The sequence below is a fragment of the Ambystoma mexicanum genome, chromosome 12 (assembly GCF_040938575.1).
Source record: "Ambystoma mexicanum isolate Mex_15411 chromosome 12, UKY_AmexF1_1, whole genome shotgun sequence".
Classification (NCBI taxonomy): domain Eukaryota; kingdom Metazoa; phylum Chordata; class Amphibia; order Caudata; family Ambystomatidae; genus Ambystoma; species Ambystoma mexicanum.
In genome coordinates this window covers 542,347,816-542,368,899 of record NC_090936.1, presented here as the reverse complement: position 1 = coordinate 542,368,899, position 21,084 = coordinate 542,347,816, and the positions used below count along the sequence as shown (strand labels likewise).

The following is a 21,084-nucleotide window of genomic DNA, read 5'->3' as shown; positions in this document are numbered from 1 at the left end:
AAGCAACTCCAAGAAGCTGTGGAGCTGAGGCCTGAGCTGGCAGTGAGAAGGCCACAGAAGTGGGAGCCTCATTGGTCGGGTGTCAACAGCAGGAACTGCAGACACAGCGGAGGTCTGCAACCTGCAAGCTACCCGCAGTGTCTGCGGGAAGCAAGTGGAGCTGCCGACAACCCACAACCCACAGTCAGAAGGCAAAGTGTGAGTGGGGGTCGCGGTCAGAAGAATACGTGTCGGCAGAGCGGAAACTGGAAAGCTGCCGAGAGGAGATGCCGGGGACCGGTGAGTGAAAATGGAAGAGCACTCGAAACAGGGCACTCCTGAGGCTGTTGGGAAGCCAAAGTAGATGCCAAATGAATGAAAGAGTATGTGCAAGAAGCAACAAACCCAATGAAATGGGTTGTGAGGGATAATACAGAAAAGATAAACTGTGAGTAGCAGAGTAAAAGATCAAATCATTGAATACTGAACTAAATGCACACTTTTGTCAAAGCAAAAATTAAATCTTGGCTCGCTAACAAGAATACTGCTACTGTTTGAATTATTCACCTGACCGTGCTTGTAACCCTCCTCATCCTGTCTTACCACTGTGACCACTATGTAACCTGGTCAACTGCACTTATATCCACTGTCTTGTATAACTCTGAAAATGTATGTAACCTGTAGAAACTCACTTTAAGTCTCTGGCGCCCAGTTACCTCAGCGTTCGTCGTGCGGTATAAATAAAGAAACTAAACTAAACTGTGAACAGAGGATACGTTTGTGTGAAGCACACATGCAGTGTATTGAAAGCCAAGCACAAATCACAGTGGAAAGCAAGTATGGAATATTGCTGAAAAGTATGAAATAAATGTGGTGAAGGAACAAGAATACCACCAAATGAACTGTATACAAAAACACAGACTAGCACAGCCAAGTCTGGCAATGAAATGCCAAGTGAGTGTGAACCCTCAAACAGGTACAGATACAGAAGAACCTGTGTGGGCTAGAAAGCCAAGGGTTCCTGGTTGCATGACTTGTAATCGGTGGACTGTGTGGTCCGACAAATATGCCTAGACCGGGTATACCCTGTTTGTGAAAGGCAAAGAACTATACAGCGAACAAAGGTTGCAAGAGGTTGCTGAAGGGAAGCAAACTCTATGAACTGCCAAGAAAGCAAAACGGGTGGAAAGTTGATCTGTAACTGGTTTTGAATATTGAGAGATTAAAACTAATTAGAAGTAGACAAGCTGAAGTCTTGGGGAAGGGAAACCTGAGACTTTATGTCCTTTGGTGCTGTCTTGAGGAAGGGAACCTTCAGACACATTTTGGAACTATGTTGTCCTGAACTTGGGGAAGGGAACCCCAAGACTTTGTGGAATTGTGTTTAACTTGAGCAAGGGGAGCTGAAAAGTAAAACAGGAGCTGGAAGAAGCTCAGAACATTATTTGGAACACTATTTCATTTGTTACTGACATCCCTAAACATTGTTTAGCTCTAGTTGTGAGGGCAAGTATAGGTTTTGAACACAGACAGGCTTTTAAGGTGAACTTCCCGACTCAAACTTTCCTTAGTTTCTTTAGGTAGGGAAATCCCACCTTAGTATAGGGCAAGTTAGGCCTTCAACCATCCTGACATTTGAGTTAATAAATTACTTTTGTTTGAACTTTGAATCTGTTGTCTTTGTCTTGCTTCATGATGCCTTCACAGACCATAAATGCCAACAATTATGAACCAGAACGATGGTCTAACTTTCTGCAATAACAGTGCATAATAAACCTTTTCCCCCAAGAGATCAAATATCTCAAGGCCAGAGGGTATGCCAATTCAAAAGGACGTAACAAATGGTAACGATGTATAAAAATACATATAACAGCGAAATAAATCCCATAAAATAAAGCACAACAACCTTAATCACCACTAAGCCACCTAAGCTCAGTATGGACTCCCAAAAGCCAACACACGTCACATAACACACCAAACACACATACTGCAACATCATATATGCCACATATGCAATTATCCCAAAAAAGGAAGAACACCCCCATGCAAAACGCACACACAATGCCACCAAACAAGACAAACCTAAAGTCCACACACACACACAGATGCAGAACATCACCAATAAAGAAGGACAACTCAACCCATACAACGATGATACACACCACAATGCACATCATTATGACACACGTACCATTATAAAGGTTCACAGCACCACTCCACATATTCCATCCCAGGAAATGTTTCCCTGCAAATTGGCAATAGCGCTCTACACACAGGAAAGTTACGATGCTGCAGTAGCTACCACTGCTGCACCCCAGCTGAGGAGAAGACAGAGGGAGTGGGTTTTCGGCACCAGGGTCACCCTCTTCGGTATGCCCAACAGAGGTCTTCGGAAGCCACCACTGTTGTCATGGACATGTTGCAGGAGTGGGAGACTGACCTGCTCCCCACCACCACATATTCACATGCTATCAGGGCACACGTGAAGCCCTTGGCCGCTTTGAATTTCTTCACCACTGCCTCTTTCCAGAGGAACAGTGCATGCACTCTGCTCTGTGACAATCCTTCGGATATCGTCACTTTACCCCAGAGGGGTAGCCCCTTTCCACGAGGCTAGGGAGGTGAGGCCGCTAATCAATAGTCCGACAAGGGGTGGCAACATACTGAGGACCTCATGGAGAGTACCTCCCCTCCCGGGGATAAGGATGCAAGTGGGAGACACAGCCCCTTTAACTCCCAACCCCACAGGCTAATGTTAATGCCCAGTTTGAGTGTGTTTGACCGAAAACAAATCAGTCTCAGCAAATAGATTGAAAAAAAGCTGACTGCATGCAACATCATATCGTATGATGAGCGGCACAGCTTTGAGGTTTAAAAAAAAATGTTTTCGTTCCCCACCCCCTAACCTCCACTTAGCTGTTATCTTGCCACCTGTTCCACTTCAGCCCTGTGGCTTCTCATCCACCCCTCCACATGTTCGGTATGTATTAGCCTAATTGTTCGATTTTATTCGATTGAATGTTACTGGCCAAATTTGGTCAAATAAAACCAGACAATTATACTAATACTTAATGCCTGAATCTTCTACACATAAGATCATACACAAAACTATGTGCTATTGTAAAATATGAAACCACCCTGATGTAATCGGTACAGGGGCAAAGAAGAGCTTAAGAACACTGCAATCGAGCTAGAGGAATGCTCGACCAGCTGCTGTCGATTGTGCTGACGTTACGCTGGGGCCCTCCCCACTATTTAAACTGAACACAAAAGAAGGGCTGAGTTCTTCTTCATCTTCTGATCCGTCTGGCAATGGCCTGTGCAGTTCTGGTATGCTGAGAGCTGTTGTACATCCAGAATCATAACTCAGCAACCGGGATGGCTGCACTGAAGTCAGTGAGGTTGAACTTGGGCTTTGAGAGAGGGCAGCGAGGCACGTCTCAAAATGAAAGAGACGAACAGTGGCATGCCTGGGAAACATCTTGTTTGTTGGTTGGGAACCAGCGCAGTAGACCTAGAGAGACAGAAAGGTGGTGTTGAGACCTGTAGCAGGTGGATCATCCAGTCAACATTAGTGCTGAGATGGCCTACCATAGCCCACAGCAGAGCCACATATGTGAGTGTGTGGAGAGTACAAAAGAGCGTGGTGGTGGAGTGCCCTCTCGTGGGTGGACTGAGTGGTTCAATAACAGTGCCGAGACTGTTAACAGTGAATCAGCGACCCCTGGCGAAGCTGGTGAAGTGTTCCCTGCTAGAATGTAATGGAAACAAGTACAAGTTCGGGAGGGGGCCGGGAAGACTTGCAACTTTAAATCATGGAGAAGCAGATGAAGTAGTGAATCACCTTGTAGCAGAATCCCCTTAGCAATTCCACAAGTGCGGTTCTGTAGAGTCCAGAGGGACTCAGGGAGCATCTTTGTTGTCCCAGTCAGAGCAGGATAAAGAGTATAAAGAAAGCAAAATGTGTTGAGACTTCCTTAAAGGAACTACAAATTTTGTTGAAAACTATAAGGAACATTGCGGAACCAGCTAGTAGAAGGGAGGCATTCTCCTAGCCCCACAAGGATCCTGTAGAACTGTTTGTTACAAAAAGCTTGGGACCTTAATGTAATTTTAACTTTGAGAAGGCTTTGCGTTCTTTGAGACACTTAGCATCCAGGAAAAGGGAGTCATTCTCCTGGGTCACCATCAAACTTTATTATTGTTTATCTTTGGCACCACTTGGTCAGTCTCTTCATTCCTTGTCACCACAGCACGAGGTAGTGGCATGCATCATATCACGCAGCTGACACCACGTGCACATTCCCATGACCCAGGAGGGATGCAGATAGGTGGTATGTGAATTCTATGAGGCGCACAGATTCCTCCAGGTCATGTGTGCCTTTTACTGCACCCATGTCGCACTTTGCCCGCCCCCAGGCCAATATGTACATCTTCCTTAACCGGCACTGCTGGCACTCCATCATTTTCCAACTTGTCTGCGATGCCGGTTTACTCTTCATGGATCTGCATGCCAACTTTCTATTCTTGGTCCACGACAGCCACATCTTCTGGTGTTCTAGCTTGTGTGCGCAGTTGGATGCCAAACACTACGAGGACATGTGACTGATAGGTAAGTAACAAACCTCCCTCCATGTTCTACCACATGCATAAAGCCTCACATTCCCACATGGGCACAACGCCACATGACCATCGCAACATGTGCCTCCCATCACATGGTACACACAAAGCCAAATATCTTGCATTCAACAATCCACACAAAGGAACACCCATACTTACTAACAACAATCTTGCCCTTCCTCATGCAGGTGATGTTGGTTACCCATTGCACACCTACCTCATGACAGCTCACAGGTGGCTCCCAGTACGAAACAGGAAAGCTACAACATGGCACACAGGGCCACCAGGGGCATCTTTGAATGGTCCATTGACATCCGGAAGTCATGATTCAGATTCACAAACCACTGCTTGTGCGACTTCATTAATGCCTGTTGGGTCCATCATAACATTTCGCAGTACGTAAAGGTGTACATGCCCAACTGGAACCTGACCTTGGCCACAGCCACTTGTCAGGCCAGCGACCCAGGCGGAGCCCAGTGCGACTGCAGCGAAAGTGAGGGAGTGGCTGATCAACAGGGGGACATGCTTGGAACCCCTGACTCCCATTAGAGCGACCAAGGGTAGCAGGGTACACCCCTGAAACCTCTGCTCTGTTTGGTTGCAGTAATGGGATTCAGAATCTTTTTAAATGCTGACTGCGCAGTAAATATGCAGTCAGCATTTTAAAGGCTCAGTGATTGTACATTTCCAGATACACCGCACACTTGGACTGGAGGGTAAAATGGGATTGACAGATTAGGGAAAATCACATGTTGCCCTCTGACCCCTCGTCATGGCTGTCCTCCACCAGGAATGTCTCTATCTCCTCTTCCTTCATCTCACCATGTAGGGGCCACTGGCTTGGCGAGATGGAGGAGGAGGGAAAAGGTGTCCCAGCTGTGTGTCCCCGCTGGTCATGGCTGGGCATAGAAGGAAGTAAAATGGCAGAGAGTGCAGGGGATGCGTGAGGTGAGGAGGCTGTCTGGGCAGTGTGAAAAACCAGAAGGTGTCTCACACACTAGTCTCAGAGGATTTTACATCCAGGTGGCCAGGACACAGCCATCACTTTTGGATACAGTTCCTGGGGGTGGACCAGTGCGGGAGGATCATCTGGGTGAGGGGTCTTCAGGGAGTGAGACGCCAGATGGTGAGACGCGGTATCCCCTCCCCTCTAACACCTTTACCCGATCCTATCAGATAGGATACGTAGGAACTCTACCTTCGCCCCTTGTCCTACATGAACACTTTCACACAGACAGCCCATTCTGGGAGAAAACAGGCTAACTCCAGAACAGTATACCTGTCATGTCCCAACATTTGTCAGACGAGTTCAGGCAATTACTGACCATCACTCACCCCTGACTTACATTAAGCTTCCCCACAAGGATGAAATGCTCTGAGTGAGGCAAAGCACACAAGGAAACAGCAATTTCGAGATGGCAGCTGAACATGAGAAGAAAGATGGCAAAACAGGAGGAGATTGCAAGGACGGAAGTTCCCCTGCCCTTTCCGACAAGAAATTGTTACTTCAAGAGCCCACAAGATTAGAAAGCATAAGACCAGGAAACCAGGCTCAAGAATCCTGTATTGGTTGTCAGAGATACCTGGGTCTCTCCCGCGTCACTAATCAAGGCTGGGAGAAGCAGCAGCCACTGTCGTACCATCCTTGGCTCCAAGAACGAAAGCAGCGTCAGTGAAATCAACACAGCCGGTGAGTTGGGGAGACTGATACAAGACCAATCTGTGTTGAAGCCAAGGTTGCAAGCAGCAACATTGTATGGCGAGCACTGGAACGAACATTGTTAGAACGTGTGTGATAAAAGACACAAGTAAAGTTGAACTGCTGATGAGTTCTTGAACTTTGAAGAGACTTAGATATGATACCTTTGACAGAGTGGTTTGGCACTGCATTTGTGCTCAATTGAAGGTCTCTGTAAGGTATCCAGCTGAGAAGTGGCAGAAGTGAAAGTTAAAGGGTTATATTAAGAAGAGTACAAAGAATTGTTAATCGAAGTGGTCCTGTGACGGGTCAAGCAAAATCCTGTGCACAGTCAAAAGTCTTCGATTTTGATACAGTAAAGATAGTTTGGAAAATGAGATACATTTGGTCTGAGCCCAGCGAAAGGAGACCAATTGAAGGTTTTGTGTTAAAGTGGGTCTGAGACCTTCGGAGGGGGACCCAGGGTGAACAGTGAATCACCAGAAAAGTTGTGTATATGAGAATCCTGAGGAGAAAGGAACTTTGAATGTTTGTTTGTCGCATCACTCCCTCTGAAATAAGAGACTCTGGGCCTCATTACAAGTATGGAGGTAGCCATGCCGCCATTAGCGGCATGGCTACCCCCATACCGGGTACCTGGTCCGGGTTCCCGGAATGGGGAAGTACCGGGCCATTCTGACCTTGGAGGGCCTGGTAATTCCCCTTCCCGGGAACCCGGACCCGGTACATCCCCAATCCCATTTGAGCCCCCATAGGGCTCAATGGGAATGGGGAGGATGCAAACAACAGGTCCGTTAATGACAGGCCCGTTGTTTGCATCCTGGTCTGCTCGTGGGACCCGCTAAAGACGCCTGGTGAAACCAGGCGTCCTTAGCGGGTCCCGCAAGGTGACCTCGTAATGGGGTGGTAGAGGGATAACGGGGCCGGCATCTCTACCGGCCCCCTTATCTCTCTATTGCATACCTCATAATGAGGCTCTCTGAATGGCAAAGAGACTTTGGCATGACAGGTCCTGTTACTGAGATTTTGAACTGCATCCTCGTGCTAGAAAAGCCAGAGTATGTGCTAAACTCGAGTGTGACGCCTTGCCACGTGCTGAAAACATCGAGAATGGGAGCTAATGGTTCAACTATCTTGAAATATCATTTCTTGAACACTTTTCTTTTGTATAACATTGTTTCATCCACCATTTGTATTTAGAAGTAAGGATTGCCAATAGGTGTATTAGTATAGGCCCTTTTATTTTGAGAACACTCTACTAGGACTGTGTTATTATTATTTGATGGTCATAGCTTGCTCCGACCTTTAGATTTAGGATTAGATAGCCATTTTTCAAACCCAATTGCAGTTCAATAAACACCCTTGAACTGTGATCACTTGTGTCTGTCTTCACTGTTTGATACCATGCCTTCCTTACAGCAGCAACAGATGTTCTTCGATGAGCTGGACAGCATCCCTTACCTCCCTCAATTCACCTCTGGCCCCCATCCCTTGAGCCCTCAGCCCTGCAATCTCCAACCTGAGTTCCCTATGTTCCTGTAACTGTCTCACCCCTGCTTCCCTCACCTCCCTTGCCCCCTCATGCAGGCCAGCCAGCAACTGTGTGTTGAAGTCCACACTTCCATCTTTAGGTGTGGGGACATGGGCCATGGTAACATCTGACTGGTCTCTGAAGGTGCAGTGGCGGTGGTCGCTGGGCCGGGTACAATTGGCTTCATAGGTGGCTGAGCTGCGACCAGCAGAGACAGTCCAGGTAGCACATGCAGCAGTGTGGGTTCTTCCCCTGCTGGTGTTGCAGTATGGCATAAACCTTTATTATTCCAGAAATAAAGAGAAAACCTACCTCTCTCAACTCTAATAGGGGTTTCCCCTACCTCAACTAAAATACTAAGAATTCAGTTAGGATGTCGATGTCAATCGAGAGTCCACCATCCTGTGTCAAAAACCTATTTCTCTCCCTAACACTTATAACTAAAGAAATGAAGTAATAAATCTTCTTGGTCCAGAATTATGGATCCCTTCTTCTGAACAACCACAGTTCCAATTCATAGGTGGCATCTTTACCTGAGGGAATTACTCCCTTTCCTTAGGTCTCAATCACTTTCCAAAGCATAAAACAAATTCCAGGTAGTAATGTCAACCAGCAATAGAGATCTCAATTCAACTCAAAAGGTAACATCAACATTCCTTATTGGCCATAGTTGCTTCTTCACCATTGGGTTCCTGAAGAATCCTTCCCTTCTTGAGGTATCTTGCTCCTTGGTTTTCTATCACCAGGGCAAATGCCTTTTCATCCCCTGGCCTTTCTCAAGCTTTGTATCACAGTTCACAACACCAGGGAGAATGTTTCTCTTCCCCTAGCCTTTTCTCTCCTTCCTGCTCTGACAGACCTGGTTCACTACACGGCCAGGTACTGCCATGAAGAAGATGGTTTAAAGGTTCCTGTGTTCTTCTATGGGAATCACAAACCCGGCTTTCCTCTTCTCCTCACTTTGGCAGATGTGGTTGACTACCCTGCCAGGTACTGTCGCGAAGACGATGACCCAGGAGGCTTTTAATTTTTGGGTGTGGGTCCCAGACTTGTGCTTCATTACTTTTCAGCATTGTTGGTGTCCCACCAACTGTCCCAGCAACCCACGTACCTGCAGGGCACTTTCTGGTCAGTTGTGGGCTTCTCGGCATTCCCTTCTCAGACTTTGGGTGGTTTAGCCAGTGGCTGTGGTAGCTATGCAGCTTTCTCTCCTTCTCGCGCTGCGCTTCTCCAGCTGACTGCGCGTTCCACATCCCTTGGTCAGCTGGATGCCCGTTCTTCCTCCCGTTTTGTCGGTCCAACTGCAGCGGACCTGTCAGGACCGCATCTGCCAGTAGAAAAGCATCTTGGATCCCGTTCTCCCTGCTTATCCTCACTTGATATGATATGATATGATATGATAGGTTATTTATGACGCGCTTAATACCCAGAAGTTTCTAAGCGCGGACCCGGGGATCGAACCTGTATCACTCCGTGTCGTCTTGCTTCCAAGGCGAGCACATTGCCACTGAGCTATCCTCCAGGGACAGCCAGCTTTAAATCTTGTGGCTCCTCCAGGGAGGGATTCTCTCCCTCTTCCATATTCCTTCCTCTATTTCTATGTGTTCTTCTCCAATGGGAGTTAGAGAAACACTAGAAGGCTCATTGGAGGTTCTAGGAACAGTCCCAGTATGTGCCCATTGTTTTCTTTCTGGGTAGTCATTGCTCTTGTTTGTCCAAGTATGAACCAAATATGTTTCTCTTGGGTAGTCCCTACTCTTCCATATCCTGGTGGAAGCTAAGCATTGGGTTTTGCAGAGACACATGGATGTCTATGGTATGGAGGGGAGGTGTGTAGAACAGGGTTTATGGCTTGGGATATATGAAGATGTTGGGTGAGGGGTGGCATGCCACATTTCCCTTAGATGGTTGTCCCTGTCCCTAGAGCGGGAGTATCTCCCCATGAGATCCTCCCACTGAGTACCACCCCCAGGGGGACTATAATCTAGCAGGGAGAACCAACGACATCTAAGGATTCGTCACAATGTGCAACATGCACAAGACACATTTGCACATGCGGATAACAAGCCAATGCTAACTTGGTTGGAGGTGCAGTGTACATGCATGTGGTACACACATCTGGGGAATGATAGGCATGACACGGTCATCATCAAGATGCCGTACAGGACGCTATCTTGGAGAACAGTTACTGGTTGTTAGGACAGATTTTCTATACTCTGGCCTGGTGGACAGATGTATAGAAGGCCAACCTGTATTGCAACAGCGACAACTCTGGGGAGCTGTATCCAAATTAGTTCAGGTAACAGTGAGAGGTGGTCTAGGGCAAGATCTTCAAGGTGGTGAGCTTGTAAAAGGTCCACAATGAGGTCACACAATGGCTCCAATTAAATCAGGGGCAGACAACAACAACACACTTCAGAGTGTCAATTAATAATGACCATTGTCACGAATTTGGCATTTTTCCGTGTATTTTTGACCAAAAGATGGCCGCGACAAAGAAAACACAAACAAAACAAAAAAAGGACCATTTGTAAACAAGCAAGGAACACATATATGTTACTATGATTAAAAATAGACACATAATTATTTACCCGCATTGAATTCCATCATGGATATGAACACATAAGGTCGGAAACAACTTTTTAGCAACACGTAGTATCTATTGGTGCGTAACTACGAGATTAACAAATATTTTCTTTTAATTCGTATTTCACAATATTTCAAATATACGTACATATAAAAGTCATTTTTAATGCTAATATGGAAAAAGAACGTTGTTAAGTGGTCCTTAGCCTCCCGTAAGTGAGGCAAGGAAACCAACATGGAGAGCATAGTAAACACAATGATAGGACTAGTTAACATCATGCTGAAAGTAAATAGGAAGACGACAAAGAACCGCGAGGACCATTTGAAACAGTATTCGTGGCTGAAGGTAAGCGTACAAGCAGGTCCCCTTAGGGGGCTGCATTAGGAACTAGCGCAAACATGTGAGCCCATATGAAGATGCGGAAAAAAGTTTTTTTTTTTTTTTAGAAATTATCAGGACGTCAGTACAGCGTTGAGGCTTAAAGATTACCCCATTTGACATTTGCAACTTTAAGCGACAACAGAATGTTAGAATGGTAAAACCAGCACAAGCCTTTAAATTAAGCCGAGGCCATTTTTTGAGGACCTAAAGTCTGTAGACGAATACTAAAAATGAGCACCTTAATGTACTAGTAGTGTGTACAGGAACATTGACGCAATGTTAAAAATAAGCGGAAGTATCTAAGTATTAAAAGGGAAATCAACCTGTAAAGCTTAACATTACCTTTTGTGTGAATTTACAGGGATTTAACCCATGACTTATTTGAGTCCACAGTAATGAACGTTTCAAGTATTATGAATATCCAAATTAAAACATTATGTAAGAAATTTGATGAAACCAAATTTCAATGTAATTTAAATGAATATTTGAATTACTTTCAAATACAATGTACTTCAAAACTTTTTTGTTAATCTTTATTTTTTGCAAATTTATTTCTCTCTCTTTGTTGTTTTATTTTTTATCCCTTACCAATCCGTCCTTTCACCCCTCCCCAATGGCCAACCAAATGTTTTTATATTGTTTTGAACCATTTGATTATTGCATGAATATAACAAAAATGTTTTCATTTCTCATGTACTTTAATGTTTCAACAACCTGATTCATGATTGTCAATTTATGTTTTCAAAAAATCACTATCTATTTTGATTTACTAACTAGCCCTGATTTGAAAAAGGTGATGGTTTCGCCGAAACACGTGTTATCATAGAGGGCAATTCAACAAACATAACAATATGTTTGAATAAAAGATATCCATTTATTACAAAATCAAGAAAAAAGTTTGGTATACATATTCTTTCTTTCTATAAGGGCGCAGAAGACAAACAGCAACCCAAACCACAAATTATACTTAGACAGGATGTATAAAAATATAATCATTATTTGTTGGCCAAAACACACTAAGAAAAATGATTACTAGCAAGTAGGGTTATCACACAAGACTAATAAACTAAATACATATATACATTCACTTTGTCATAGCGCATAATTCATTTCAGAAACTCCTTCAAAGGAAAGGTTAGATCAGTTCTATGCACTCCATGTCCACAGAGATGATCCCTAACTAAAATTGTCCAGCCCTAAGTTGTCTGGGGCCTCTTGCCCAATTGTTCAGGTAAATGTTCCACAGAAGTTATGACGCAGGAAAAAATGCAGGTATGGTCTCTGGGATCCTGTGAAGGATTATTAGAGTTAGAGTACAAGTAAAACTAACTACCAAAAGTAGCCCAAACTTTCACAGGTCTTGCGCAAGCAAGCAATGGCAAAGACAAAAGTATTAGAATAAAGGTTTATAATAAGCCCATTTACTTATAATGGGAGTAGAGGGGTAGGTAAGAAGCTCTGTAACTTACTCCCATACTCCGATTCTTCTCAAGACTTGGCAGGAGAAAATAAGAGGGTCCGAGGCTGCTTTTCCTGCTGCAAGTCACAGTCCTTGATTCGCAGGGCTTGCAAGTTTGAGCTGATCTCTGGTTGGTGTCTATCACTGTTGCAAGGACTCTCGATGGAAGAATGCTACCACTACTGAGTACAGCAGAGGAGCTCCCTCTGGGACTGTCATCCAATAGGGTATCAATGACTGACTTGGCAGTCATTCCCTGTGGGGTGGCACAAGGGCATATAGGATTATGATCAGCAATAAGCAGTAACCTATTGCCTGAGGTCACCAGAGTCAGAGGGCTAATGAAATTAGGCCTTGTCTCTGGTTGCAATGAGTTCACTCCTAAACGTGGACTCTGGAGTGATTGAATTCATGTATTACCCCTGTCAACCTGGTGACAGAAAGTGAGACTCCTACAATGGTTTTCTTCTGGGACCCCCATCATGGGCCAGCAGGAATGTGTGTTAAACCACACATGTGATATCCTGGCACAAGGATGCATCACCAGGGGAATGTCACACACCAACTGTAGGAGGAAGGGTCTCACAACCAGAGTAACCTCCAATCTCTCAAAGTTTTCTCTGGTGGGTTCTGTGGGTTTACCGCGCAGCAGCATGCCTTCCTTTTGAACTATTTGCTTCACTGGAGGAGAATCCTCGCATTGGAAGCAGGCCTTTCTCCACAGGCCTAACCATGATGGTTTTCTTTTCTGTTGGCCAATACTTCTTTCTCTCCTGGGACTCTCCTCTACATGTATACTAGGCAGCTGGGGTGGCTCATAGGATTCAAGGTTTTCTGGGGGTCCTTCTTCCAAAGTTGGAATAGGGACACTTCCATCTACCTCAACAGATGTTTTAGGAAAGGAAGGGGGATCATTCTCTTTCCCTCTTACTCTGTTTCTAACTCCTCTGGCCAGGGTTTCCCCTTAGGCCTAGGATTTCTCTTAGGCTTGGCTAGGACAGCCTGAAACTGTGACCTAGTGCTTGATGGGTCTGGTGACGGCCTATCAGGAACTAAGTCTTGAAGACTCAACTCACCCAGCACTCTTCTTGGAACCACTCCCCTTATAGTGGCAGATGCCCTGACCATTTCCCTATTCCCAGCTTGAATGACAGGTGCTACTTGACAATTAGGAGAGGTCCTACCAGCCAACTGAGTATACCCCACAGGAACTCTGGCAAGAACCTATGGGTTTACCATGAAGGAAGCTACATCAGTAGGACTGGGCCCAGTGTTCCTTACAGTGAAGGTATTTCCACCTCCTACCTGAATACTATCCTCAAAAGAATGGTCACTTTGCAACAGGATTGGGATGGGAGCCAATGCTCCAGCACTACTGGTTTCCAAGGAATCTAGACTAACTTCAGACTCTTCCTTTCAGGGAATGCAGTCTAAAAGGAAGGACACCCCTGCTACCTCTTCTTCCTCATACTGAGAGAAGGCCAGACTGGCAGAGTTGACCCCCACGGTCTTACACTTACATTTGGGGTGCCCCTTCCTGTGGTGACTTGCTCCACAAGTGTAACAAGTCCCACTGGAGCTTGACACATAGGGAGGCTTAGAGATACCACTCGCATTCTTGGGAGGGTTAGTCCCACTACCCTGACCGGATTCTGATGAATTCCCCTTATTATACCTTTTGTGGGCCTTCTTGCACAACATTTTATTAGTACCCCCATCCCCATTCTCTTTCTGCTTCTTTCCCTCCTCCTGCTTACCTGAAGCAAGCCTGTCCTTATGAGCCACTCTATGTGATACCCAAAAGTCAGCAGCAATGGCTAACCTCTTTGTATTTAACTCCTTGAGTCAGCCAAATGCTGCTTAAACTCTGGGGAACAAGAGACACAACTATGTTCAAGCATGACCAAATTGATCATACCCTCAAAGGTGGTTACTTTATATGCCGCTATCCAGCCACACAAGTTTTTTACGAAATCTGCAAAATAATGTGCATAGGTCATACTTTCTTTTCTTTTATATTCTTTGAACGTCCTTAAGTATTGGGCAGGAGTCTTCCCAAACTTGAGGATACGAGATTGCTTTAGTTTCACAAAGTCTAATCTATCAGCCTTTGACATTTCCATAATGGCACTGCAGCCAGAATGGAGCAGTCTGCTGATCAACCATGCAATCCTTTCAGCGTCACTCACTCCTTGTATCTCACATGCATACTCAAAAGTTACAAGCCAGTCAATTATGTAATTTTTCTCTTCATACATACTTAAGAGATCTTTTGGAAAACTAGGATGTGAAGAGAACCCAGAACCATCTCCAGATCCACTGGAGGAACCACATAATTGACACGTGTGGTATTGATAATGCGCACCATGGGGCACTTATTGTTTAAATAGTTTTTGAAGCTAAATGACTTAAACATGGATGCCTATATTGTTTGGTTGTGTCATTGTCGTTTGCTAAGACTGCAGTAATGTCACTCAGGAAAGTAAAGCCGTGGGTCACGAGTGCTGTAGCACTACACTGTTGCGAGGGATACATCGTGATTTACATTCTGGCAGGTGACTATGTGTAGTTAAACATGCATGGAACGACTGATCAGAAGTTTATTGCATACTGTATGATTTGTAGATGGAACTTTGAACATCTCCAGTTTCATAGAAATGGAATACTGTGAATGAATATTGAATCAAGAAACATACGTCTTTAGTCCAGGCGACTGGAAAGCTCTCTTAAAGTAGGGGCTCCCTGACTGGTGGTGGTGGTACTGATGCAATGGTGTATGTTTTGTTTCGATTCTCTTTGAATGTAGCATTAGGGTGACCAGTGCTCTGTTTCTATCTTTTTTGACAGAGAAGCTTGGATGCTACTTAGAAGCAATTGGAAGTGATTAGATTCTTATTGAATTGGAATCAACTCTACCATGTGGCAGAAGTATCATGCATAGTCAGAAGGTATTTACTTGTACATGAATATCTTGGCCTGAGTGTAGCATGGGTATTCACCAAGATACATTATTTATTTTGTGTAACGGTGTATATAAATGCAGCATTAGCATTGGGGGTCAATTTGGTGATATGGTATCTTTTCTTTTATCCCGTTAGTGTTTTTTACACTGCAATGAATTTTTATGTGAGAGTCACCCACAGCACAAAGTATTGGAAAACAACGTAATCAATGTGTAAAGGACATCCCCTGATGAATGTTCTACCAATGTGGTGTGATGAACAGAAACATGTTGGGACTTTGAAAATGTGACACATTATTTGGAATGAGTTATTATTTTTGTAATTGTGTGATCTATGAATTGTTTATTGTGCATGTATTGTTATTGATGTGTGCTTTTATTGTATGGATATATGAATTGCTTTGTGTTCTGTTGGGTGTTAAGTTTTTATAAGATGGTGTATGTCATATTGACAAAATAAATATAATTTGAATTTCTTTACCTTTAAGGTCTACTGTGTCAATTTTATCAGGACCTACAGTGGGATAAGAGAAGGGCAATTCACCAGATATGAGATACTGGTTGAGAATGATATTTATCTGTCTCTTCTCTTTATTTACATAGTTGGGTCTGCCTCAGTCCGGAGAGATAGACTGACCTTGTTTGGGGTCATCTGTGTTGTTTTTGTATATTACCTATATTGGGTGCACACAGATATGAGTATAGCCACATTTGCATGTTGGCCATTGATTAGCTTGGAAGCTTCATGTCCCACCTCTGGACTCATTTGCGACATCTGCGACTCTCGCTCTCTTTCTATTCTCCCCTCTGGCCCGACTCACTCTGCAGGGGACACTCTGGATCTTCTGATCTCCTCAGAAATCCCCTTCTCTATCCCTCTTACCACTCCTCTATCCTGGAGTGATCACTTTCGCATTTCCTCCCATCTCTCCTTCTCTACCCCTCAGGCCAAGCCAACTCCAGCACTGCCACCTACCTTCTCGGTCATCCGACCCATGAAGTGTCAGTTGAGGCTTTCGATGCCACTTTCTCTCCCCCTTCGCCTCCTCTGGCTGACTGACATCCTGACACAGCCCTTTCCATGCTCCACTCTTCTATCTATGATACTCTTGATGTGCTTGCCCATGTTATGAGAATCCGCTTGAAGCCCAAAGCCAAGTGCAACTCTTGGTATAACTCTGACCCAGTCACCCCTAAACGCAAGTGCAGGGTGGCTGAGGGGAAATGGCTAGCTTCCTGTGCATCCTCTGACAAACTGGCCTGCTGCCTGCTCCAAAGGCAATACCGGCTCTCTGTCCTCACTAAGAAGAGAATCCACATCCAAGCCTGCATCTCTGCTGCATTTAGCAACTCGGCCAAACTCTTTAAAATGTGCAAGGAGCTGGCCAATCCTGCTGCAGTCTCTCCCTTTCCTGTCCCCTTCCAGTTCCTCTGCACGGCCCTGGCTTCTCATTGCATCTCTAAAACCGAGAGCATCCTGTCCACCCTCTTGTCCTCTCCTCCTCCTCCATCTATTCTCTCTCTACCTCTGACCCCACTGTGGCCACCTCTCCTCCCACTTTCTTCTTTCCTCTGTTCTCCCCTGACAAGGTTTCTAGACAAGTCCGATTTATGAAAGTCTTGTCAAAACAAATTCCTCCCTGTTCTTCCAAAACCATCAAGCACCACTTGACACCCTTGCTCCTGCCCTGGCTGACTTCTGCAATGACTCCTTTGCCACTGGAACCTTCCCTTCCCCTGAAGCACTCTCTTGTGCACCCTCTTCTCAAGAAACCCTCAGCCAACCCCTCCTGCCCGGCTAACTATCGTCCCATCTCCATCACTCATTTCCTGGGCAAACTCCTGGAAAAACTGGCCATCTCCCAGCTTAATCTTAACAGTGAATCTGTTGGTTGCCTCCATGACAATCAGTCTGGCTTCAGAGCTGCCAGAAGCATGGAAACTGCTCTCCTGAACATCCGTGAAGACCTGCTCTTTAACCTTGACTCTTATCTCCCCTCTGTCCTCATCTTACTCGATCTCGCATCTGTCTTTCACACAGTCAACCATGCCATCCTGCTCAAACGCCTCTGTGATAACCTGGGTATGACCGATCAGGCCCTGGCCTGGCTGACCTCCTTCTTCTCTGATCGACCCTCCCAGGTCCAACTTGGGACCTTCCTTTCCTCTATCTCACTCTCTACCTGTTGTGTTCCCGAGGGGTCTAAACTCTCTCTCTGGCTGTACAACCAATTCCTGGCACCTCTCGCCCGCTGCATTGCCGCTCTATGCTCCAACTTTCAGTGCTACGCGAACAATCCGCTCACTTTCAGGCTGCCCTCTGACTCCTCTTCTCCTTCTCCCATCTCTGACTGTCTGTCTGCTATCCAGGAGTGGTGTGCTGCCAACAATCTCTGCCTTAATGCGAGTAAGACAGAGATTCTCCTCATAGGCACACCTGCACCTTCCTTTCCTGTCACTCTCTGGATGGCCTCTTGGCCCTCTTCCTGCTCCCACCTGTGAGGCTAAGAACCTCAGGGTCATCTTCGACTCCACACTCTCCTTTTCTCCTTACATCTCTGACATCTATAAGAAGTCAAACTACCAACTGCACCTCCCCAGAGGTATTCTTCCTTTCTTCTCCTTCCCCCAGAAGCTCACTGCCTCTAGAGCTCTGGTTCTCTCTAGGCTGGACTACTGCAACAACCTCTTTCTAAATCTGCTTGCTTCTACTCTCTTCCGTCTGCAACTCATCCAGAACAGGACTGCAAGCTTTGTCCTTGGCCTCAAGCCCAGGGATCATATCTCTCCAGCACTGAAATCTCTGCATTTTCTCCCAGTGGCTGCAAGTATTAAGTTGGAGGATGTGTCCATATCAATTAGTCAGCAGGCCCGTAACTGTGCACCGGGTCCTGATGTCATTCCTTCTGACCTATTTCAGGATCACCTTGATGTGTGGCCACCGCTACTAACTGTAGTGTTTAACGACTGTATGGAGACGGGCAGTTATCCTTCGTCATGAAAAAAGGCCATTATCTTCCCTCTATATAAGAAGGGGAACCCAGGAAGCCTAATTTCATATAGACCAATTTCGCTTCTGGACACATCTTTCAAGATATTCAGAGAGTTCTGCTGGTTTTAATTTGAAGCTTGGCTCTCTGAATAGTCGGTCCTGTCTGATGTACAGTTTGGTTTTCGCCCCGGGGTTGGTACCATGGAGCAGAGTCTTAATTTGTATCTATTGCTGGCCAATTCAGTTTTTTGTAAAGGTGAGGCGGTGTACCTTGTGTTTATGGACCTGAGTACAGCCTTTGACAAAGTAGATAGGACAAAGCTTTGGGCCATGCTCGTGTCCATGGGTTGCACAGGGATATCCTGAAGGTTTTGGTGGAAATCCACAGAAAGAATGTGGCCTGTGCATGCAGTGGCCCGGGGGGACACTGCACAGTTTGTTTTGAGGTTGGGTGTGGTGTCCGGCAGGGATGCGTTTTGGCACCCATCTGTTTCTGCATGTACATTAATGGTCTCCCAAAGGATCTGATTAAAGCAAAGGCTGATTTTTTGGTTTTGGCGGTCGGGCCCTTCCTGTGCTGGCATATGCGGATGATACTGTGTTGCTAGCCAGGACCCCCAGAGAATTACAGATCTTTATTGACGCATATGAGATCTTTATTGGAAACTTGGGGCTCAAGATTAACGCTAAGAAATCATCTGTAATGGCCTGTGTAGGAAGAAAGCGGTCAGCGAAAATGCGGCCTATGTTATAAATTGGAGAAACTATCCCAAGGGTGAAGGATTTTGATTACCTTGGGATTAGATTGTCTGAATCTCTTACGGGGAAGGCGCATTTAAAAAAACAATCAGCTAAATTGACCCAACAAGTAGGGGGAATATTCCGCTTTCTGTTTTATAGTGAGGGCCAACCGTTGGATGATGTGGTTAAAATTTATTTGGCACAATCGAAGTCTGTCACTCTGTATGGTGCTCCTTTATGGGCTTTCCAAAAGGCTCATGAGCTCCAAGTGAAGGAGAATGTGTTCTTGAGGAGACTATTGGGGCTCCCGAGTTCCTCTCCCTGTATCTCTATTCACAGAGAACTAGGTATGGAATTTTGGGAGGACCAGTGGGCGTTGGCCTCGATAATTTTTTGGGTCAGGATATGGGAAAATTAATGTGCTTTACTCTACCACTTCATAATCAGGTCTGTAATGGCCAGGGTTGGTTGGAGAAGAATTCTGTGGCTCGATTATATTGATAAAGCCCTAGCAGAGGGCAGCAATATAAGAGTTATTTCTCCCGCAGATGCACGTTTGTCCAACATTCAGTTGAGTAGCTATACATGCTTATTGGGGGAAGTGTTTGCAATGAAGAGAACTTTTTGGAGCATGTGCCAAATTCAGATAAAGAGCATGCAGTGATTAGCTGGGCTAACGAGATACAACCCTACCTAATTTGTGGCACTTACAGGAAAGACCGCTGGTTAATCACTCGTGCAAGGTTTGACTGTCTTCTCTTGCGGGGAAACACAGTTAATTGGAGTGGTTATCTGGATTCGGCAGAATGCCCAGTGTGCGGCTACATAAAAGAAGATTTGGCCCACCTGCTATTGTTTTGCCTGGGCTATAGTGGGATTCGACAAGCAATTTTATTGCCAGTCCTAAGAGAGTCTAATATTCGCTTTTATAGACCTGGCTGAGTGCTGACTCTGCTTCAACTGTGTGGGCTCTGCTTTCTTTTTTGAAAAGAGCTATGCACTTTAGGAAGGGGCTGCTAGGCGAATGCCATTATCTGGCTATCTGTATTGCTTCATTATCCTTGCGAGGAATGGGAGTCTTGTTTATAGGTTAAAGAAGAAAAACCAAGTGAAATTGCTCGGCTATACAGTTGCTCACATATAGTCCCCCATATGAGGTTACATGCTTATTTTGTGGGATCCATGCTTGTTAAAGTAAACAGTCTTGCTGCATGTAATATACTTATTGTGGATTATTCTCCAAAATCAAGATGAAATAAGTCCAAAATCAAACATATTTAATTATCAAGTATTCAAAATTCAAGAAATTTCCTTAGGAAGAGAAAGCCACAAAAGGGGGTCTAACAAATAAGGTAGATAGATTTAATGCCAATGCATTTCGGAGATTCCATCTCCTTCTTCTGGGATATACTCTATGCTATATGGTAAACCATAGCCAAATATGAATGACAGTTATTGCATAAACACATAGATCAATTACAACATATTCATCATGTATGAAAGTGAAAATATACATAACAGCTATTAATATACACCATCATCACAGACCAAAGAAACAAAAAGGAAACATTTTAATGAGGTAACTGCATTTGCATCAAGTACTCAATCTGGTTACAAAGTGATAGTTTAATTAGGTACCTTAACGTGACTGCCCACTGTTCTCAGGGCACCTAAACAAACTTACCATCAAGAAATTCGATGTTCACCTGCAAATAAATAATACGTGTTTGTGTAAGTATTGTAAATGTCTGGTGTGTAAACATGTGACCGTTAAGCCACTACTCACATAAATAACGTGTGCTCGGTGGCGTTAGTGTGAAACAAATAATCCTCCTACGAATCAGCTGCCGTATAGTCTATGAGAAATGAGAAATAGTAGGGAGATAAAAGTTATATCCACGATAGGGTTGTTCATCTAATGAACCGTGAACACAGAGCTTACCTTGCAGCCGCCGTGTGAGAATTGAAATGAGAAGCGCGCATGCAGTACTCTGTCAGTTGTTTATAACTGGTTGCCATGGCGTTCGCTGGAGACGCCTGGATTCAACACTCTCGAGGGTGTGTCAACATTCCAAGCATCTCGCGTCCCAGCTTCAGCTGTGCAGCGTCCGCTGGGATGTCCGAAACACCCGA

The 21,084-nt window shown here is 45.0% G+C and overlaps 1 protein-coding gene across 1 annotated transcript in view; it reads right to left on the bottom strand.

Annotated features, from left to right (window-relative positions):
- LOC138513002 (olfactory receptor 5AP2-like) overlaps window positions 1-20,809 on the bottom strand; it is a 150,141-nt gene extending 129,332 nt beyond the window's left edge. The window contains exon 1 of the mRNA XM_069627718.1: window positions 20,738-20,809. The gene's annotated coding sequence lies outside the window, so the exon portion shown is untranslated. The remainder of the gene's footprint in view (window positions 1-20,737) is intronic.
- Window positions 20,810-21,084: the final 275 nt, after the last annotated feature.